This window comes from Corythoichthys intestinalis, chromosome 6 (genome assembly GCF_030265065.1).
Source record: "Corythoichthys intestinalis isolate RoL2023-P3 chromosome 6, ASM3026506v1, whole genome shotgun sequence".
Taxonomy (NCBI): Eukaryota; Metazoa; Chordata; class Actinopteri; order Syngnathiformes; family Syngnathidae; genus Corythoichthys; species Corythoichthys intestinalis.
In genome coordinates this window covers 44,630,584-44,655,016 of record NC_080400.1, presented here as the reverse complement: position 1 = coordinate 44,655,016, position 24,433 = coordinate 44,630,584, and the positions used below count along the sequence as shown (strand labels likewise).

The 24,433-nt window shown below is 38.4% G+C and overlaps 1 long non-coding RNA gene across 1 annotated transcript in view; it reads left to right on the top strand.

Moving 5' to 3' along the window:
• The window catches only part of LOC130918073 (uncharacterized), a 29,308-nt gene extending 6,088 nt beyond the window's left edge, over window positions 1-23,220 (top strand). The window contains exon 3 of the long non-coding RNA XR_009063555.1: window positions 23,083-23,220. This is a non-coding gene — a long non-coding RNA (uncharacterized LOC130918073). The remainder of the gene's footprint in view (window positions 1-23,082) is intronic.
• Window positions 23,221-24,433: the final 1,213 nt, after the last annotated feature.

Here is a 24,433-nt window from a genome sequence, read left to right as displayed (position 1 = left end):
AGAAGTAAGCGCTCCACGGTTTATTTCCATATTGCTAAGGAATTCATGTTGACAACTTTGGCCACATGAGTCATGGCAACTTATCACGATCTGTACAAGTATTGCAAGTTTTAAAATCATTCCATGTTCTGCTTGAGGTGTAGATACTAGCCAGCCCATGTGACAGTACCGTTCATGAGGAGGTATTAATCAGACAGCTTTTGCCCACAACATAAAACTCCTCAGAAACTCCAAACAAGTTCTCACACTGTTATTTATTAATGTCCAGCCCACCCTGCTGAGATGGCACAAAAAACCTCCTTTGTCATATTGGCCCTTTAAGATTAGAATCTCCCTGGTGGCAGTGGAAAGGCAATGGCTATAGTGTGTCCCGCTGAGTTGTGACAAGCCACTGTTTACTAAAACTCTCCCCCTCTGTCATCATTGCTTTCTTTGCGTGTGATTCTCTTATACAAAGAGAGTCTGCTCAGAGCAGTGTGGAAGCCCCAAGGCAAACAGAGACACAGGCAGAGGACAGGACAGAGGGCCATTGATGACCGATGTTTTGACAGGGATGCGGAAAGACACCTCCACTAGTTGGGTTGAAAAGGACAGCTGGAGGAAACTGGAACAGGAGAAAACTGCATGCAAATAAGTTTACCAGAGTCCCAAAGCATTTGCTTTCCAGTGGAGTTTCTGGGAACAAAGTAATCAGCCAAGCAAGATTATGATTGCAGAATTTTGCCTCAGAATGAGCATAAATATCACATTTACATAGTTTCTATTTACTTGTTTGTCCGTCAGAACATGAATAAAATGTTTAAGTAATCACCAACATATTGAATTGAGTTGAGTGTGTCAAATAATTTTTGCGTAACCATTCAAAGAAACAAGATGATAACATACTTTGTAAAGATAAAATTGAAATGACTACATCACTACAACAGTACTAATTGCTGTTTTCAAAAGGCTAATTGTTCACCCTGATAACATGTATTTCTAAGTCAAAATTTTGGAGCCTGATCGAAACTGTAGATGACACGTTATGCTAATGTATCTGAGAAAGTACGCACATTAATAACATTAGGTTTAGGCAGGGGCTGAAGTGGATACAATTTCTTGCCAGAAATTGCTGACATAAAAGTCGCCTTGGAACTGGGGGGTGGCGGTGGGGGGATTCTTAAAACCACCTAAATGCATAGAAAACTGCTCTTGGCACAGTTATAACCTATAAAACACAGCAGGTCGCACACATGCATTAAGCTACTGAATTAAATTTACTGTAACAAGGCATAAACGAGAAACTGAATTTCATTCAGATTTATATGTATAAGTAACATACAATAACAAAAATAACCACAAATGACACTTAGATTATGCAATTTGAAACGGAATATATTTGAAAGGTAACGCAAACATTGACTTTTAAATTATACGGAGATATGTAGCCTAAGAAAAAGAACAAACATTAGTCCAAATATGCACATTAACATGGAAGATGTTCTGAAACTCCCCATCAGAGCAAATTAACCTTCGTCTTGCGTTAGCTTTCTGTTACTTTCCCCGGTGTTCGAGTCGTTTTTGACCCTCCTTTTAAATCTGCCATAGAATACCATCAAAAAAAAAAAAAAAAAAAATTATGATCCAATGTGTTTTTTCCCTCTTGGTTACTTTTTAGGATTTTTCATCTACGAAAAATGGTTAAAATATTTTTCTTGTACCCATTGAGGACTTTTCTTTTGACAGCATACACATTTTCAATATTAAAAAAAAATGCCTTCCAAAAATCCCATTACATAAATAATAAAAAGGTTGTCATGCTACCAGATTATTCCTGAGGGATAATAGAAGACATTGGTCAAATGTTCATAGTTGTATATACTTTAATTCTAATATTTTATGAACTATAGGAACATACAGTATATGGTGTTAGGGTCAATTTCGACCCGTATATAGAAATAAAAGGGGGATCTTGTGATTTCTCTGTTGGTGTTTTGGATGATGTTGAGGTAGGGCTGGCCACTGTGGACATGGAAGGAGTGCTTGGTGACAGTGCTGTGCAGCTGTCTGACCAACGTAACGGGGCCTGAGACTCTGTTTACCCGTTCCTTTTTTCAAAGACAAGTGTAAATTTCCTAACTCATTGAGAAATATTATCTGCTTGGTTTTTTTTTTTTTTTGTATACTGTATGTTCATGTTGAATTCCACCCTTGGTGAATTTGGGTCCACAACACAAATGCATCGTATGCAGGACACATTGTGGATGTTGTAAAAAAACAGCCGATGGCCATCTCTTGGTATTTCTGAGACTGGTGTAGGTGGCGGTCAATTTTATCCATCTCTAAAAGACATCCTAGATAGTCAGAAAGAACACAGCTCTGACAGATGTTGCCACTTTTGGATGTACAGTATATGTTTGAGCAGGTGTAGCTCCTCATGAGTGACTTCCTCTTCAGATGATGTGTCTGTGTCTTCCGATGGATACCTCCACAATGTCTACCTCCTCAGAACTCTGGTCTTCTGCATCCCACTGCTGTTTTGCGTCCCCAGCCTAATCAGCAGCAACAAAGATGCGATCATAAGCTTGGCTTGCAGTGAATGTTTGGCTTATTGTCACGCTATGTAATCTGAAACGCTCACTCTGTTAATCACAAACTCCAAACTGACCTTGCCTGACATGCTTATGGAAGTATTGAAAAAGCTCTAGTGGAAGGGGTAAATGTTTCTTGTGGGTTGTTGGCTCAAGTATGGCACATGTTATGGGTTTTTAAGACTTACATTTTAACCGGGTCAAAACTGACCCTAACACCACAAATGTCATAATTTTCACCAGAACATTTAAAAAAAAAAAAAAAAAAAAAAAAGAATTCCAAAATTTAAAAAAAAAATTGATGTTCCTGATAGTCATTGAGTCTCAATGTGATACTAAAAAATATGTGGTGCTCATAATTATTTAAAACTGTAAACGGGTCGGTACCAACCCCAACACAAGACAAAGGTGAAATAAATAAGATAAAATAAAATGAGCTTCAATTCTCTCCTTTCACTTAAAGATCTCATCAATTTTCCGTCACGTTGTCCTTTTTTATCGCATTAATTCAACAAGTTGTTTGTTACCTCTCTGGTTTGTTCTTTTTTTATTGTTCCAGAAAACACATGCTCATTTGAACCAATCAGAACTAACTATCCATGCTTCTTACGTGTCATTCTGTCAGCCAATTGAACATACAACTGAGTCCAAGGTCGTTTGCTACGCACATGCGCATATTGACATGACTCAGTCATACTCAGGTGCACTGACGTAGCCACTGGGCAGAACTCTATAGACAAGTTTCCTGAGCAAAACATGGGCTGAGCCATCTTTGAAATTTTCTGCTACGGACTTCCGGTTTAGACAGAACACCATGAATTGCAGTTGAAGTAGACAACGTTTTAAACTGCCAAATCAAAGCAGAGATACCCATGAATTCTTCAAAAATTGATTAAGCACGACGTAGATGACACTCCGGGACTTTCTGTGCTGTGCTTGGTTGTGTGAACTCCTGGAAGCACCTATATAGTATATGCTTTGAAGTGGAATGCTTTGAACAGCGTCCATCTTCAAAGCGCCAGTGTGGATCTACCTCGCCATACGCCCTAAATCAAAACCAGCAGCAGATTAAGGATTTGGCTGGCAGTTCTAACCCAAAAAGATCCACCTAAAAGATTGCATGTTTGTTCTTATCACTTCGTTGATTGTTCGTGGAAGAAATTCTAACAATCTGTGCAGTCTGTGTTAACATGGGGTGTAGCTTGATACACCGGCCACTTGAGTCATCAAAATGAGGCGAAATTAAAAATATTACATCTGCCGAATGCAGAAGGGCTGACACGGATTTTGTTGCTACAAGGAAATACTCAAAGGTAATTTTCACCTACTGTATTTTTCGGACTATAAGTCGCACCTGAGTATAAATCGCATCAGCCATAAAATGCCCAACGAAGAGGAAAAAAAAAACATATATATATATAAGTCGCACCGGAGTATTTTTGGGGGAAATTTACTTGATAAAATCCAACACATAGAACAGATATGTCATCTTGAAAGGCAATTTAAAATAAAAATATAATAAAGAACAACATGCTGAACAAGTGTACAGTATTATAATGTTACATGATGCATGAACAACGAAATGCGAACGTGGCCGGTATGTTAACGTAACATAGCTATTAAGAGTTATTCAGATAACTATAGCATAAATAACATGCTAACAAGTTTACTAAACCATCAGTGTCACTCCAAAACATCAAAATAACATGTGAAATGATTTAATAATGTGTTAATAATTTCACACATAAGTCGCACCCCCAGCCAAACGCAAAAAAACTGCGACTTATAGTCCAAAAAAATACAGTAATTAGGTTATAGTTATAGTATTACGAGGTCATCGCATATTGTTCATATAAATACAAATAGTATGTCATTTTTATTGCAGAGAGTGATCGCAATAAAACTTTTGGACAACATGATTCAATTTCTTGTTTTATTTAAAACAATTGGTGCTTGTTCAAAACAGGTCAATAAATAACAATTTATAAAATTATTAGAAAAAAATTAATGAAGGTGGAGCATGAATTGAGCCTTCCATCAAGGTGGATCGCACGTAGTCTCGATATATGTCCATCAACCTATGTGTTGTTGTGATATGTTGTTGTCTTCGCTTGCTTAACAGCGTTTTCCACCTGTAAACAAACGGGGGGAAAAAACGTGTGGTACTTGACTTTACATATTTAGGATAAAAAGCCCTGACTCATAATAGATGACTGTTTGTTTTCCATTTCTTTGTCGTCGAAGCTAATGCAAAGCTAATGATGTCTCAGCTGTGACGCAACACAGAATTGTAGTCAAATTGAACATAATTGTACCTGTTATTGCTTTGTGGTGGCACTGTCCTGGTTCCACATCTGCCTTCTTGAATACAAAATTCTCATTGAACACATTCAACTGGATACTTCTGAGCTTTTCAGGTACCTGATTGCATTTCTATCCACTGCCATTAAATCAATAAAATACAAAAGTATTTTGGTTGTGAGGACTCTTATCCATTTCTTCATGTTGTCCTCCCATGTCGTGATGATGACAGATGGATACGACATTTCCAAATTGTCTTTTTTGAGGGATTTTGATGAGTAATGCCTCTCCACCTCCACTGTTTTTGTGGTTAGAAAAAGTGTAAAACGGAAGTCGCGAGCAGAAATACGGAAGTAAAGCGGAAGTACTTAGGAAACGTATCTAAACAATAAATAAATAAAATACCGGTGGATTACAATATACAAGCACTTTATTAGGCTTGTTGTTTATGTATGGTTTATGTAAATCTAATGTTAGTAGAATTATTTCTTCGTGGAATGCATGTGTGGCAGCCTGGCAGGTTTTTTTAACATGGGGTTTTGACGCTTCCGGTCCTATTTTCGAGATCAAAGCATCGAGTCTTTTACCTGAACGTCACCTGACCGTTCCGGCCCACTTTTACCCCTGGGTTTAGGCTAGGTTAAGGCAGATGCCTGGTAGGCTGGGATGCATAGAAGCCATCTATTGCAGATATTTGGATACATTTTCCATTATTTCTTTTCCCCCACATGTTGCATTTCGTATGTAATTTCACAGTTTTTCCCTGAAGCAAATTGGAGGTATTATCTGTTCGGAAAATAACTCGTAATCTACTCATTATCCAGACAATTATCCGGCACTAATAGCGTGCTTAATCTGTCTCATTTTATCAGTTATTACCTTTTAAGGAAGTGAGTGCCAGATAATGTGCATTAGTAGTTTGAAGAGGGACTGATTTGGTAGATAAAAAGTAAGCTGTTTAGTCTCTGTGCACTGTGTAATTAATTGCATGTGTGTGCGTGCGTGTGCACGCACACTTGAGCATGCACTGTACTTTTGACAGCAGCTGCTTTAAGTGCAACATTGTCCCCTAGAGATAAGTGGTTGCCGTCACAAATGCAAGGCATATCAAAATGAACCATGCACCATTACACAGCTATTCTGACACGGTCAACCCACTTTTACATATTCACACAGTACACACACGTGTGCGCACACTAGCCAAAAAACACACTCAAAAAATATGTACATACACATGTACTAGTATGAATGGTGGAGAAATTCATGCAAACACAAATCTAATGCCCATGCGCCAAACATGGCAAAGGTTATAAAAAGATTTTGACAATAACAAAGTCACTGAAACAACAGATTGACACCCTGTATTTTCCCAAGAAGCTTCCCTGTCATTGCCCATGAATGCCTAGCAAAAATGCCCTCAAGGGCACATGTAGGACACTGTATCATTTTAAGGAGGTGTTGAATGCGTGTGTGTTCTGATGAGAAAGAGAGGGCGGGGTTGGGGGTGCATTAATTACCTGTGTGCTTCTCCTGCTGTCAAAGGAACAAAGGTCACCCCCACCGAGGGGCTAATTATTAGGAAAAGAGCTTTCTAATTTACCGCTGTCTACTGCCATTCCAGCCAGTAAAGGAACTGTGTCGTACTGATCGTGCTTTCAAAAGTTAAATTTAAGCACTAAAATGGTACAACCTGGTTTCACAGGTGGTTTTGTTCTAGCACCTTGACCCCTAAAGATGGCCGATCATTACCTCATTTCCACAAAAAGAACGATTTTCCATTGGTCAAGTTGGAGTCACGTCACTGCGTCACAGTATTACATTAGCAGTAAGCGAGAGCGGGACGTCTGTCGGGGAGTGGGTTAGAATCCAGAAATTTATGTTATGTGAGTATGTGTGCTGCTTGAAACACGACAATAAAAAGTGTTGTTCCTTAACTCAGTCTCTCTATTAAGGTTATATGGCACAACGGTAGGACATACAACCAGCAAAGAAAAGGAGCAAAAGCTCTCCGCTCGAGATCAATCAGCTCGCTGAATGCTTGTCACGGATACGGCACGGGGGGGCATTTGTTTATGGGTAAAACCTAGTGAGTTGCCGCGAGCAAATGTGAGCCCCCCAGGCAAAATTTCTGAGACACTTTCTCATACTACTGAATGGTAAAATGTCTCAGAACTCTTCACCTAGAGTGTAGAAAAGAAACCATCTCTGCCGGGTCGACACAAAGCGCGACATTTCTAACAGCCTAGCGTGCCATATCGAGGCCGCAGGGTCCGAGCTTAGGGGTACAAGGGCCGGCCAGTAGCTTCATCAACCATAGTAATTAACGTCGAATGGTGGCTGAAAGTGGGAGTCAGGTGACGGACTCAATGTAAAATAGCAGTTGAGACTTGTTTTCTTTATCGTGCAAAGGGTCGCGATATGAAATTTAAAGTGAATCAGAGGAGGAAGTAATTCCCGAAGAACATGATTCTGGAAAGATTTTAGCATAAAAGTTCAAACTGGAGGCAGAAGTTTGCGAGCGAGTGAGCGGCAGGAGAGAGCTCTATACACGGAAGCAAGAGGACTCCCATTATCATCGGGTCTTGGGTGCCAGAATGGCTCGACTACAAGACAGCATGGATAGAAATTGTAAAACTAATAATTTATCATTTGGAAATGTTAAAACTGGTATTTATTACAGATACACTTTTGGCGAAGCCGGGGCCAACAACAGCGGCTAAAGCCTTGTTGTTTCATTCCAATGTCATTAGCCCCTTTCACAAACTCCGAAACAATGAGAATATCGCGGGATTTACCCGTGCAGCAGCTGTATGTGAAAACAATTTCCCGGGTGGACTGAAACGGAGATTGGGTGGACATTTAACGGGTCGCGCCTTAGTATAATGTCCGGGACTTTCCTGGGGAGCGGTGTGCGTGAAAGCAGGCGTTAAATTCCCGGGTCACAGCACAATGGCTGATGATGTAAATATCATGGCGGGCCGATCTTAACTTCCTCTCTCTTCGCAGACGAAAAAGCGATAAACAAACAACCCAGTTATCAACATAGCAATGAGGAAAAAGCTAAACTGAAGTTAAACTGAAAACATAATGAAATTAAATTGCTACGGGATCGCAGAGCCAAGGAGAGTCCATTGTCCATCTCTGGAAATGCGTGGTTTATTTTGTTATTTTGTTTAGGGTGCGCTACTGCGGAAACAAGGTTCTTTTTCAAAGGAGTCAACAATGGAGGGAAGCGTTCAAGGGTTTATTAAATACAAACAAAAATACACGTAATCGCGGAAAAGGGGGAATAACACAATGGGTCCTTGACAGTAGAACCGAGGAAGGGAGTCCATCGCCCATCTTTGGAAATGTGTGGTTTATTTTGTTGCCGATGTTAGGGTCCACTACTGTGGAAACAAGGTTGTACTTCAAATCAGAAAACAATTGAGGGATGCGTTCAAGGCTTTATTAAATACAAACAAAAATACACGTGATCGCGGAAAAGGGGGAATAACTCATTGAGTTCGTGACAGTAGTTTGACAGGGATCAATAATACTAACCTAAGCGGTAGGCAGAGAGCCAATAAGACAACAAAACAAAGGCAGCAGGATTCTTCCTTCCACCCTTCTCTCGGATTGATGAGCTTGAATTGGCTACAGTTATGACGTCGGGAATGCTCCCCCTGTAACAAAACACGATTTGACCAACATTGTGACAGCCGATGCCGACCAAAAATGACATAATGTCCGGGTTATAAAATCGCGCCAGCAGCGCTCCCCACACAGAGAGCGCCAGTGGGCAACACTGGACAACCCGCGTCATTCTCGGGACATCTCTATATGTGTGAAAGCAATGATTCGAGTAAATCCCGCGTCACCTTACACGGGAATTTCCTTGTATATGTGTGTGGAAAGGGCTATTGTTAATGACTCTTCATTGGCAACATGTCATTTGTCACTTGGTCAAAACAGAGTTCAGTAAATTCTTATGATCAAAACAACAGAATACTTATAGCTTCGCCCACTCTAAGTCCTCAATCCATCCAGGTCACTGCTTTGTTGGATGAAAAAAAATACAAGCTTATATCACCCGTTATGTTGGAGCAAGTTCCTACACAATACGTATTAACCATTGTTCCGAACACAACACATATTAACCATTTTACAGTTAAAATTGATTGAATTTCATGGAAAATCAACTTAAACGCTGGCGGCCACAGTAATAAAACTAAACGAATGACTGCACTGCGAGCGAAAAAAACCCCATACAGTGGTACCTCGGCATACGATCGCTTCGACACATGATCTTTTCGACATCTGACGTAAAATTTGACTCACCATTTGTTTCTACATCCGACGACATGCTCAAAATATGATTTTTGACAGCGCCGCAGTTTTTTTTTTTTTTTTTTTTTGCCGGAAAACTGATGCACAGCTGATTTTCTTGTTAAGAGAAATCAACACTAGATTCAAAAAGGTTAGTGCAGGTGGAGAAAAAAAAAGGTGACACTTACCATTGAAATGAAGATGTAAATGAAAAAAAAAAAAAAAAGCTACAATGCTCAACTAGGTCGAAATCCAGCGTAGGGCTACTGCACCTTAAAACATGTTTTGTTTCCTCCTTAAGATAACTGTTGTTGTGATTTGGTTAAACAAATAAAAGTTGATTTTTATTTTATCTGACTAAGAACATATCCATAACATAACTGAGCAGTATGGACATGCAGGTGATTTTTTTTTTTTTTAGGTAACCTATTGTGGTTCCTCGGTTTTATTATTATTATTATTATTATTATTGTTATTCTTTGTTCTGCAGCCCCTTTAAGCTCAATGTGACCCCCTTAGAATGCTTCAAAATGCACCAAAATCCGCAGGCAGGTCAAGACAGGTGAAATCTTTGATACCGTGTGAAGACAAATTCCAAATAAACTATGTAGCGCCCCCTAGCAGTCGTTCTTTGTCCCGCCGACGCTTTGAGCCCTACTTTGACTCCCTCAGAATGCTTCAAAACTCACCAAACTCAACAGCCAGGTGAACACTAGTGAAAACTTTGATAAAATATAAAAAAATAAAAAAAATTTAAAAAAAATCCAAATATGCATAAATGTTTGTAGCGCCCCCTAGGAAGAAAACCCAATTTTTTTTTATTTTTTTATTTTTTTGAAATAGGATGTAACAACGCAAACGTTAAAACTTGGTACACATCAGTACTATATGAATGGGATACCATACGCAGTGCCCAGACTGCCGTTAGTACTACGTCCAGTTTTCTTTGGGTGGGCAGAGTGTGTCCGTGGGTGGGCACTGCCCCTGGTTTGTACTTTTCCAAAAGCAACAAAATAAATGCCACGAATATTGGTAAAAGCCAATTTCAACATGATTTTAGGCAGTAATAGATTTTCCTGAGTCAATGGTGCTTGACTATATACATATGCTCATTGATAGAACTTGCTTTTGTGGACACAGCAGTGCAAATTTCAAGAGGCACATGAAATTAAAAAGCAAAACTACGACTGGCTGGCAACCACTTCAGGGTGTACACCACCTCTTGTCCATAATCAGCTTGGATAGGTCCTAGCATGGTGGCCCTTGTGAGGATAAGCGCTAAGGATGATGAATGAATGAAAACAAGGCAAAATTGACTTGTTGAGGAAAAGCATCATCAGAAGTGAAAATGAACTTTATATTTTGATAACTTCTCTTCACACTTTTCAGGTACGAATACTTTGCAACAAACTCTAGTGCAATTGGTCAGATTCTTCTATGCAGTTTGTTTGTTCAAGTTTAAACACTATTATTTAAAACCTAAAGTGCACTACACAAGAGGACTGGGACCATTTGAACTGGTGGTCACTGTCCACTTGCAAGAAAACTGAAATGTGGTATAAGAACAGTGGATAAACTCCTAGGACTTTTTCCACATAGATTTTAGCTGTGTTTGGGAAGTTCATTTTCTAGATGAACTATTACAAATTGCTGTTCACAAATGTCAAGATGAACTGTTTAGTTAAAAATTTTGAATTAATAAACTATAAACTAAAGTTCATGGTTCTGTCAGATTTTGCCCCTAATTGTAAATTGCAACTTTGCAGTTCTGCGCATGCTCATAAAATTGTAATACGGCTGCAAATGCAGCAATTCCAAACTAAACACCAACAACTTTCTCTAAAGAAAGGAATACGTACTTGCGTTTGTTCATGGAGGCACACGCAGGAAATTTCTCGTCACACATATCCTACTGTGCTCAACTCTACTGCACACCGCTCTCTCACAGTAAGCATCTTCCCCCGTGCCGTTAAGCATTTATTTACGCCGTATTCATGTTGCACATATATGTTTAAGATGTAACTTAATTGTTTAGCACATTTGGATAATGTTGAGAGTCCAACTGAATGTAAAAGAATGCTTATCCGCTGCCATTAAAGCTTCAGGAACAAAAGCTGCCGTATTTACTAAAACAAAACAGCTGTGACAGGCAGCTTGGGTTGCCTGGTTGGTTTCCGCTGTTCAGGTTTGTTTTTTTGCCGTGTGTTTTTAGTCTGTAGTTTTATCAGCAGTTTTGTTGGAAAGGCTCTGAAGTCATGAACAAGGTTATGAATGCTGCTCGCAACCTCGAGAATGAGCGTTTTCACAGTAACGTTTATGACACAGAAATATGATGCGTTCAATTCATGTTTGCCCAAAATATGAATGTGTTCATGCACAGCACTGCATTTTAGATGCTTGTGGCATTGTTCAAACAGGTGACATCATGTTTTTACTGTATCATTTCAGTGCATTGGTAACAGATTACTGCAAAGCACACTTAGATACATGCTCAACTCGCCCCATCCCACCTATATTATCTGACAGCCTTTAACATGCACAGCTGCACCCACACGGCAGGGGGGATAAGCGAGAGATCAGTGGATTTTTCAATCAGCTGCAGTCGAATGAGATTGTCCTCTGACTGCAGTATTTTGTCAAATAGTTCCCTCCCAGCACTGCTCCATCTGTTCGTCTCTTCTAAAAGGTAAAAGTGCGAGGCCAAGCCACTCCATTGGTTCACTTACACCATTTTTGTCTGCATACCAGCATGAGTTCCTACTCAACTGACACAGAGTGATCTCTCAATCTGAGTGGAATTAATCCATTTTATCTTGACCATGGGGTTCCTGCTTTGGAGTCTTTATTACACTTTACCTTCACCACCATTACCTTTCCACACCCTGTGCTGCTCTTGCCCTCAAGTCTTATGATATTGCATGAGTGGATTTAAGAGGCAGCCGGTCTTAAACTATAAGCACATGGCTGGCTTAGTCGTTTCTATCAGACTTTTGATAAAACCAGGTCAATCAGAACATCTGCTAGTTGGATTGTTGTTCTTGGAGTGCATAATCAACAAATGTGATCTTCAAGTTTGGAGGATTGTTGTCGTGCACTCACATTGCCTTTCTCTCCCCTTTTTATGAACAGGTCTATTTGTGTGAGGGGGGAAGAAAAACACCGAAGCTTGATTTCAGGTGCTGTTTTTGATCAAAAATATCACCTAAGCCAAAATCCATTTGACAATACACAAATATACTATTCATATATTAGAATTGGGTCTCGATTAATATAAATAATCTAATTAATTAGTGACTTTATAATTAATTAGTCCTGTTTAATCACATTTTAGCTGCAGAGTGCTATTAAATATATATTTTTAAATAGATCTCAGTAATAAAGTGATATGAAATAGTATCTGAACCACTTGGAATTTCTCACATTTCTGCTTAAAATCACCATCAAATGTGATCTGATCTTTGTCAAAATCACACAGATGAAAATACAGTGTCTGCTTTAACTAAAACCTCCCAAAGATTAATAGGTTTTCATTTTAATTGGGATAGTATGCAAACAAGGACAGAAGGGGGAAAAATAAGCACGAGAACCCTCTGCCTAAGGAGATTTAAAGAGCAATTGAAGCAGGTGTCAGTAAGGTGAATGCCCAATCACTGATGAGCAGTTTAAAGCTTCCCTGCCCACTATAAAACACACTTCTGGTAAGAAATGTCTTGATTAGATGCATTGTGTGATGTGCATCATGGCTCGGTGAAAAGAGCTGTCTGAAGACCTGTGATCAAGGATTTTTGATTTGTATAAAGCTGGGAAAGGATGCAAAACCATCTCTAAAAGTCGATGTTCATCAATCAACAGTGAGAGAAGTAGAGTTTGGCACTGTTGCTTCTCTCCCAAAGAGTGGCTGTCCACCAATTAAGCCAAGAGTTCAGTGCAGAATACTCAGATGGGTAAAAAAGAACCCTAGAGTGTCTGCTAAAGACTTAGAGAAATCACTGGCACAGTCCAATATCCCTGTGCACACATAAACTATATGTAAAACTAAGGCCAAGAATGGTGTTCATGGGAGGACTTAATGGCGGAAGCCACTGCTGTCTCAAAAAACATTGTTTCTTGTTTAATGTTCGCAAAAAGGCACTTGGACACTCCACAGAAGTTTTGGCAAAATATTTTGCGGACTGTTGAAACCAAAATTGAATTGTTTGGGTGTAACACACAAAGTCATGTGTGGAAGAAAAATGGAAGCGCTCACCAACATCAACACCTCATCGAAGCATGGTGGAGGGAGCATCATGATATGGGGTTGTTTTGCTGTCTCAGGTCCTTGACAACTTGCAATCATTAACAGATAAATGAATTCATAAGTTTTTCAGGATGTTTTGCGGGAAAGCCTGAGGCTGTCTGTCAGACAGTTGACACTAAAAAGAGGATGGATGCTGCAACAAGACAATGATTCAAAACACAGAAGTAAATCAACTTCAGAATGGTTTCAGATATACAAAATAAATGTTATGGATCGGCCAAGTCAAGGTCCACACTTGAACCCCACTGAGATGCTGTGGCATGACCTAAACACAGCGAATTATGCTAGACATCCCAGGAATCTCACTGAACTACAGCAGTTTTGTTGTGAAGAATGGGCCAAGATTAGTCCTGATCGATGTGCCAGACTGAGTCTGTCTGAGAGTAGTCAAGAGTAGTCTGCAGCTACAGGAAGTCTGTCTGGTTGAAGTTATTACTGTCAAAGGTGGGCCACAAAATATTAAACACGATGGTTCACTTTTTCATTTTCCCCCCTTCTGTCATTGTTTGCATACTATCCTCATTAAAATATGAAAGCCTATAAATTTTTGGGTGGTTTTAGTTAAAGCAGACACTGTTTTTCCATCTGTGTGATTTTGACAAAGATCAGATCACATTTGATGGTTGCCTGACCAGACTCACCGCTGTTCCAGCGATTGACTTTGGCGACCGTCCGGCGGATCAAATTCCAAGGGCAGAGCAAGCCACAGTAAACAAACAGCGGAGTGGACCAATCAGCGACGGGCAGACGTGACGTTGTTAAAGCTACAAGTAACTAGCGTGAGCGGAGAATGGAGAAGTTTCTTCAATATCGCTAGCGCGAGCCATGTTGATTGTTGTAAATGACTTGTGTCGATGTGTTTTTGGTCATTTAAAACGGATTTTACCTCGGATTGGAACATATTCTCGGATCTCCCGTTCGCCATCTGTGTTGTTGGAGAGACGACTTTCGGCGCGCAAGAGTGACGTTACTCGTTAAGAACACATCACGCAAATAAACGAATCTGATTGGACGGTTGATTTTGTGCTTGCTCGAGAGGCCGTTAATGGGCTGGGTCCCAGACTATTCTCACAGTGTTTGAAAAATACAGGGAGAATAGTCTGGCGGTGCCAGGCAAATTTGATGGTGATTTTATTCAGAAATGTGAGAAATTCCAAAAGGTTCAGATACTTTTTCATACCACTGTAGCTATAGGACACACTCAGAAACACACTTCGACCCATAATAAATGAATTGCTCAACCATGCCAGAATTTTATAAAAATAAATATGGATCACAATGTCGGGAATTTTTTAGGAGGTATGGGCTGAGCGCTCATAGATGCCATGGCCTTAGAGTGCATTGCCATATGTTTTCTCCGTAATTAGTGTACCTCCTGCCTCCAGGTCTTTCTGGAGCGCTTTTAGAGTGGTCCTTAGCTCATTGAGTGCTCTTCTGACCATCTTTCGAATTCCCTAGTTAGAAATCTTGCGAGGAGCACCAAAGCGTGGCCTGTTGGTGGTAACATGGTGCTTCTTCTATTTCATGTAATTCTTCAAAAGTCAGTGAATGTCCCAGTTAAATAAATATAGAAAGTCTTTATCGTCATTGCACAGAGTACAATGAGATTTAAAGATCTAAACATTACTTTTGTTATAATATTAACATAATACAGCACAAACATAACTTTAAGTAGTATGGTTGAGGTATACTGTCATCTGAATGAATGGACAATTTGGTTCCAGCAAACACGCATGCACGCACGCACACACACGGAAACACACACTTAAAATGGGAAGATGAGCAACTGTTGCTATGGGAACCAGCTGCCAAATCCCAAGTGAGTTGTATTTAAATGTAAATCTCCACCCCCTCCCTTCAAGCCCCTAACAGAAATCCAGATTCATTTCAGGCAGTCTGTGACGCTCCTCCTCACTCCCCCTCATACCGATACATTTGTTCATGGTTGGTCGCACAGACCAACACAGAATTTTTTAGGAAGACTTTGTATTTTTTGTTGTTTGATGTAAAACATTTCAGGAGGAGATTCACTGATTATTCGACTCAGATTATATTCCAATATGTAAGCAAGACATTGCAGTTGATTATAGTTTTACACAATTATGTTGAGGATCTTGGCAAGGTTATTGGGAAGCATAATTTGTCTTAAAAATACACATGTAATAAAAACAGTACTTTATTTCACTGGTTGTTATTAGAATGTAATACAATACAAAAGGCATCAGACTATCAAGGACAAGATGATTTACCCAACAAAAATGATTACACTGAATTTCCCAATACACAAAAAGTGTTAATACTACTTATGTTGAAGTATTCAGAGATTAAACCAAATCTAGTGGACTAATCCATTGGTCTAACGCAGCACTCCTTTGGTGCGCAGATGTCTGTTTCTGCAGTGGTATGAGTCCATGTAATTGATTTGTGACTGTGCAGTTTCATAGGCGCACAAAAAAGCTAAAGCATCAAATCATTTGAAACCAAAATTAAACCAAACAACTTTACGTCCATGCACAACCATTCAAATTGGATTTATACTCCCAGATATTTACTGTAAAATGGGAACTAAATGACACAGGCATAAGTATAACACCATTTACCATTTACCATGTAGTCTGGTCATTGATCGAACATCAAAGCCATCTTTTGGCAAATGCGGTTTGCCAGATAGTGTTTATTATGACTCCCATTTGAAGTTTTTTTTTTTAATTTAAATATATCAAAGACTTTTTTACTTATGGCTGGACAATATTTGAACGCAAAACACATTGGGAATCTATTCTTGATCCTCTGCAAATAATGGCATAATATTGTGAGTATCATCTGTTTTATCATCAAATCTTTCAGAATTCATTATTGTGCTGCCTGGTGGCCAAAGTACACACACCTGAATCTGCAACACAATGCCTGTTGGATATCAATGCCAAACTGTACCATTCTTTCAACTCCAAGTTTTTATGTTACAGTATTGTTTTAATAGTCATTTTCTTCTTTTTTAAGTTTCAGTGTTTCTTTTTTTCAATTCTGTCTTTTTATTTTGTTAAAGTATTGTAAAAATCTATTGTTTTTTGGTATATTCATTCATTTCAATGAGAAAAGATGAAATATAAATGTCTAGAGTGACAAGTGTGTGTGTGGGTGTGCGTACACACATTCACAATACCGTCTTGTCTACTTTGTAATTCCCTCAATGGTAGTAGTAAAAGCTTGCAGTAGACACTGATAACTTGCTCCATTAATACGAGAGAAAATTCAGAACTGATGATGATTCCTCTTGTTTTACAAGCTTCACCACCCACATCCTTGCGTTTTAGTGTTTATCTATATGTACCACTCTGACAGGAATAACAAATTAATCAGCAGGCACATTGCAAGTAATGTGCTGCTTGTAAATAATGGTAGTTTCAGGTGAATTAGGACATGCACATTTCTCCCGTTGTGTGGTATGTGTGCGTGTGTAGGGGGGTGTACGTGTGTGTGTTTATGCAGACATTCATACACATGTTTAAATTGAATTTACTACCCTCCCATGGGCCAAGAAAACTGCTGCTCCTTTGGCAGTATTAATAGATCACTCTACTGGTGGTTACAGCTGCTTTGGCCCATATTAATAGCCTAGCATGTTTTTAAAAATTAAATATGCATCATTTAGACCGCCTATACTATTGCACACTGTGGTTTGTGAAAGAAAGTAAAGCGGTACCTCAACCTATGATTGATTCGACACACGATCTTTTCGCCACCCAATGTAAAATTTTACTCGCCATTTGTTTCTACATACGACGACATGCTCGAAATACGACAATTTGTGACAGCGCCACAGTTTCTTTGTTTTCCCGGAAGATGAACGCACGGCAGATTTTCTTGTGAGAGAAAACAACATGGGTTCCAAGAATGTTAGTGCAGGTCGTGAAAAAAGGAAAAAGGTGACGCCTATCATTGACATGAAGAGAGAAATCATTGAAAAATATGAGCGTGGTGTGCGCATCTGTGAACTGGCTCGACAATATGGCCGTAGAATTTCAACGGTCCTCCTCTGACCTCTGTTCGCCAGTCTTTATAAAGTTAAGGTGACAAGTATTATTGTGGTGACATCGCCAAAGAAATCGCCAGCTTCGTCAGGTTTTTAATCGTTAATTTCAGAACTTGTGCAACACAACACGCCTACTGTCCGCCGCAGTTGACACCAAATACAACAAAACATTAAAAGGGAAAGTAAAATCTCTACCACACTCTCTATCTCACTGTTACGTCAGCCACGCAGTGCATTCAGGTACAGTACGCAAACACATCCGCCACATTAGAACCCGATTCATTATATTATTACAGGAATTATTATTGTTATTACGCTACATTATTATTCCGATTTTTATCTATAATGTATTTGTTTTGCTATGTGTAATTGGCATTTGTAATAGTATCAGCAGCATGTATTAAAGATTTATTGTAGATTTTCAGGCTGTGGAACAAATTGATGGAATTATAATGTATTCTTAAGAGAAAACCCTGCTCGACATAGGACCATTTCGACTTACAAACAAGGTCCCCAGAATGAATTAACTTCGTATGCAGAGGTTCCACTGTATTTAGACATTATAACTCACCAATGTGAAAAGTAGAATATGATAGACTAGGCTAATGCATTAAATTATGCTGCACTTTCACCATTCCATGAGATCACAACTTGTCATTGAAATACAGTGGTAGGGCAATTTGCATTTGTACTGGATTTATGGCAACAAATACTTACTGTCATCAAGTGAGGGATATTGCAGAGCTCATTATACAGGCATCCTGCAATCAAATAAGACTAAATCTGCATACAATCAAAGGATACCATGTTGTAAACCCTCATCACAGCACCTTTAAGTTATTTGTTGCTTCTCTGCTCTGTTTTACCTTCAGTTTGTGGTCCCCTCGTGAAAGTGTTGAAGGGTGGGGCCACTGGATATTACGTCACAATTTGTTTTTTTGCTAGAATGTGTTTCTTGATATAAACTATTAGATTTTGTTCAGGGTTGTGTTCAGGTGTTTAAAAAAACGTGTTCAATAGACCAAACCCGAGGATGTTGTTACAATTTTGACATTCATTCTGAATTGTGTTGTTGTCAAGCTAACTGTCAGGAATCTAACTTTCACAAATTCGCTACTATGATTTTTTTTTTTTTTTCTGGATCCGTTTATCCCTGCTTGGTTCACATTAGCCGTTTAATTTCTCTAGTCTGTCCTAGTTTGCACGTTAAATGGGGTAAAGTCAAACACAATATAGGCTGTTTTGGGACTATGGAAAAAGTACTTAGAAAATGGATTTCGTTCCACTCAAGTGCTCTACATGAACTCTGCTTTATGATATATATACATTACTAATTAGTACCCACAAAAAAGTCCTACTCACGGTTTTCAGTCATTTTTTAATAATTAGCGTTTTTGAGTCGGTCTTTTTTAAATTTTTTTTTTTTACTGTGGCGCAGTGATATTGATACGGCGGAGTAGCATAGTCAGTATGTGAAGCTGTTTTAGGTCACGCGAACCAATAGGAAACGAGGATTTTTGCCATGGTTTCAAAACCACAACATGGCGTCGACTGTGTCCAGATCCGACACAAGCTAATATGAACAAAAGATCTGGAAACCGCATTCCAAATTTAGTCAAAAGGCATCAGAACGATGCTATATGCATCTCTCATCTGTCCAAAGGTGAAAAAGTGCAGGAATTTAAACAAAAACTGTGGGAAACTTACAGAACATGCGTCAGACAATGGTTTTGTCTCCAGACTCCATCGAAGGATCTTGCTCAAAACGATAAACATTGCGTCGACGTGGATTTTTAACAACTTTGTCATTGACTACAGGTAAGCCACACACACACACACTTTTTGTTGTGAATAATAATGGGGGTTGGCGGGCTTCTGGTCAGATCACATATGAAGTTAAGACTTAAAATGTGAATTAATTAAAAAATGACTGGAAACCGTGAGTAAAAAAAATTGGGGGTTACTAATTAGCAACGTATATATACTAGTATTATAAAGCAGAGTTCATGTAGATCCATTTGAGTGGAACGAACCAACACAATTTCGCTCAGCCCATACAGCCTAATACCATAATTTTTTTTTTTTTTTTTTTCAATGTTCAATACTATTCATCCTGAGTACATTGAAATATCCACAATCAATTGGAAATGTGTAAACTTTACTGGTTTGTTGTTTTAGCTTGCTTGAAGAGAGCAAATGTAGAAAATGTCTCACATTTGCCTCAGTCTCCACTACAGAAATGTTTGTTTGTGAGAAATGCCAGAGAACATTTATTCTGCTCAGTCTTTCACAGGCATACATTCCCGTACACAAATTCTGTTCTTTATGATATTTCGATACGCAGTGAATGCTGTAAAAACGGTTACTTCATGCAAGAGCCTTCAAGTATATAGTTTTAATCCTTCTATGTTCCTTTTTTGTCATGCAGGCAGTGTCACCTCTTTATGACATCCTCTGATGGCACTCTGTTGTCCTAAAAATTGCAAAACGATAACAAATGGAAGTGGGGTTGAACATGTGTTTTTTTTGCACATTTTACTAAATTTGCTCAAAAATTGTTAATACAGATGGATGGAAATTCAACTAAGGACCCAGTCTACTCAACAACTCTCAAGTAACCTATACCCAATACGTTACATCCTGTAACTGGAAAATTCTGACCTTCAAAATGAAAGCATATAAGTGGAATTACAAAAAAAAAAAAAAAAACTCAGTTTACCATGAGATTATTTACATTAGTGGTTCGCTTCACTGAAACTGGCGGTCTTGTTTTGTCCACCATGCGATGGAAGTTATCATTTATCCAAAGAGAGGAAGTAAGGGGCTAGAAAAAATTACCATGAATAAATTTTTGTGACAATTCAAGTTCAAGAGTTCAGGAAATGTTGTTCTAATATTAGGAATTTTAATATTAGCAAGCCACGAAAGGCGTCAATGTCAGGTTAAATTAATGTCATGCTCCTGAAAAATGTTAGTTCCCCGTATCAACACAAAAAAAAGTAAGCCTACAACAGCTCGTTTAAAAGCTATACATACAATAGTATCATTGTATGGAGGAAATTGGAATTAAAATATTATTTAAAGTCCAAGGGTCATTTCTGTTGTAAAAGATGACACTTTTTAATATACCTATCGGGAGAAACATCTGTCACAAATGTTTTGCATCACAATGACAATCTCAATGCTAAAACAGCCTGTCCAGGTTGGGCTCTTGTACGTTTTCTATTGTGCCAGGTTCAGGCTCACCTCCTCCAACAGTGCTGATGCAAGATAAGTGTAGTGTGCTTGAGCAGGATAAGAGACTTGCACATTCAATTCCACCAGACTTGAGCTACAAAGCATGTCCAGGCCCAAGGAAAATTCATACGGTCCTTAATTTCCGTTACAGTAACTGTTAAAGGGGGCAGTCAGAATCTCACAAAGAGAAGCTGATTATAAAGTATGATATTTGTTGATATAAACCAAGTGTCAATATAAATGTTATGTGAATAGAATAGAATAGAATAGAATAGAATAGAATAGAATAGAATAGAATAGAATAGAATAGAATAGAATAGAATAGAATAGAATAGAATAGATCTTTATTGTCATTGTCAGCAACTAAATGAACATTATGAACAATACAATTTGACGTGGCACTCCAGTATTAACATATATACTGAATAAAAATAAAATACAATGAAACAAAATGAAATAGGAAAACACATACTCTAAGGCTATAAGTGAGTAATTATAGCTTCCTTAGACTGACATATCTGCAACACAAAAAATTGTGCAATACAGTCCTAAATTAGCACAGCCATTTGTGCAACAAACAAAAAAAATATGAATGAAAATTTTCTATAAATAGAAAAGTGGTTTGAGTAATGTGCAGGTTAACAGTTTAGTACGGGTAACATACACAAGTTAAAGAGCGTTTATGGGGAGTTCATTTATTAATGACTTGATCTGCAATTACCTTAAAAGGCTACCACAAAACATTCAGTTCATTATCTGCGAAATGATTGAAATTGCTGTTGAAGAATGCTAGACACTGTCAGAATGAATAAAAGTGGATTGTTGTATTAACAGTCACTGTGTAACCAGCTAAATCATGTAATATATATTTTATGACTATAAGGACTGTATTTCTGCTTTGTGTCTATATACTTAAACACGGCTAGCAAGCTCAGCACAATAGGGAGTAATAATAATGAATCAAGGGACAGGTAGACTCAGAGGTGCACGTTGGGCTGATGGTGGCACTTTTAGATGTCATATGAATTGTAGCAGCAACCGGAACAGCACAAGGTGACAGCAAAGCTTTCAGAAAAGGACCTTGACTACCAGGATGAGCCATTGTGACAGAGTTCTGTGTTAAGAGCAATAACATGACAAGATGACACTTAGATAGTAAAGTACACAAAAAAATATTGGGCTCCAGTTGGATTAGCTGTTTTTGTCGGAACATGCTTATTCCTGGTTTATGAAGGATGATCACGAAGCAAATTTTTTGTCGACATTTGAATTTTTTCTTCCTCTCACTGAGCATTCTATGTTGTGTTTTTGTTGTCATCATTACAAGACCACTTCAATGGAGTCTAGCATTCGTGTGGGAGTAGTGAATGAATGAATGAATGAATGAATGAATGAATGAATGAATGAATGAATAAATGTCTTACTATGGTGTCATGAATATAAAAGCCCTTACTGATACTTTTGTGACTCCTTTCATCAAAATGTTCCAATTCAAAATTTTAATGAGGAATGGTTCACAGTGGGAAATGATTCTTGATCATTTAGAATTCTGTGTATTTAATGACAATTGCCATGGCAGCTTCAAACAACACCTCCAATCTCATTACATTGAATAGACTCTAGCCGTAAATTATTAGTCGGACGGTTCACGGTTTTCCAACCTTTGCTTTGAAAGTTTACGTGGTCTGTCCAGTATAAATAAACATATCCATACATAATTGCTTATTTTGAATTAGTTCAAGCAGATGCCGTGTGTTCATTGTGTCGGTTTAAATGAAGATAACATTTTTATGAAACATTAAGATATTTGTTCAACAAAACATGGGCAGCAAACTGGCCAGTCTCCAGAAACAATCTTACTTTTAGTACTACTGATTCTTAGTGTTTCTTAACCTTTTCGCTCTGTCAGTTGTACATAGTAAAATACACTGTACTTACAAGTAGTAACATTTAATGATTGGATACCTCTCCCAGCTCAAGACACAAAGGGAGGAAAATAAATAAACATGAAAAAAAAAAAAAAAAAAAAAAAAAAAACGCTCCAAAATAAATTCATATATCCAGAAGTAGCAATTTGTTTTCTTTTCATTTAACCCATGCAATGTTCATTAAAAATACAGTACTCTTGTTGAATTTGGCTTGGTTTGGTTCTATAGCCTGAAGCTCCCTCAGACCTGAGGAAAATACAGTATATAAATATATAAATATTTTTTAAACATGTCTTGTTCAGCTGCTTTTAAATGGAGAATGCGAATCTGAGTGTCCTTATGGTCTGAACAGTTTTAATGTCTCAACTATACCCCCGTTGTGATTATTCATTGTGTTTCGTTTATTAGGAGAAAGCAGCGAGCAGGAAGGGATATGGGGGGACAGAAGACAGAGAGAGGAGAAGAACAAACAGCAACAAGAAATACATTGAACACCTCCACTACCCATGAATGAAGTGGTGCTATCGTTAGCTAATTGTATTTCCCGTCAACACTATCTGGGGGGCCTAGGAGAGGGGGGGGGGGGGGGGATGAGTCAAAAAGGGATGGTATTACGCGGGATGAAGTGTACACAAATCACCAATGTGAGGTATAGAACACAGTCATATGTGAATCATTTATACGTGTGGATATGTTGACATCCTATTCTATGCTGCCTGATCACTAATCTTGGCACCGACATTCTCTCGACTTGAGTGCGTTTAATTGCACCCAGTCATGAGTCCACAACTGGCAGCCCAGACGAAGAGGAGGCACGCCCCTGAAGCCACGCCATCAACGGGTAATTTCAGAAAGTAGTTAATGTGAAAATTTAAAGCAAAGCCCAATTCATATGGGATTAGTAATACCTGTGGATTTTCTGTAATTGGCCAATTGTTTCCCACTGTGTTAATTGCAGTGTACTTCCATGGGGTAAGCAAAGTGTCAAATCATTCAATGACATTATGTCTTTTCCTCTTCCTTCCTGGGTCCGTTTAATAAGAGAAAAGACTGCTTAAATTATGTAAAACATACAAAAGTAATACAAATACAATATCAAACACTGAATAGCAGATTTGCATTGGACTAGTTTTATGTATTTCATTACATGGCCCACAACTATACTAACTATAGTAAAGCCAGTCTGCAAAGACTGCAGGTGGCCTACAGTTATGTGTGTTGTTTTGAGAATCCAACATGGAAAAGTGCAACAGAGATGTTTGTCTCTGCACAACTAAATACAGTGAATCTTCATTTTGTACTAAGGACTTTAATATACTGTTTTATCTGTAGAATCATCAACTCCAAAACAGAATCATTGTGCAACTCACAAAATTGAATTTCAGTTCCCTAATATTTCAGTATGACATGTGGAAACACAAGGTATGATTGCCTCTTGAAATATGAAATATAATTGTTATTGTCCTTGGGTTTGCTAGTTTTTGTGACTGTGTATCCAGAGTAAAATTTGGATTGAGTAGCACCGGAGATCTGTGTTTGGCGAAACAGAGGACCCGTAGAAATATAGTAGGTAATTTGTGGTGGAATTTTTAAAATTATGCACATGGCACATTCCATGAAGATCTTCAGCATTGTCAACAATTATATTTAATAATTTATTACCAAAGGGCCTTGTCAAAAATTGCCCTAGTAAAAAAAAAAAATAAATAAAACAAAAGAAAAAAACACGTCTAGTTTAGACAGTTTGTGAAATGCCTTT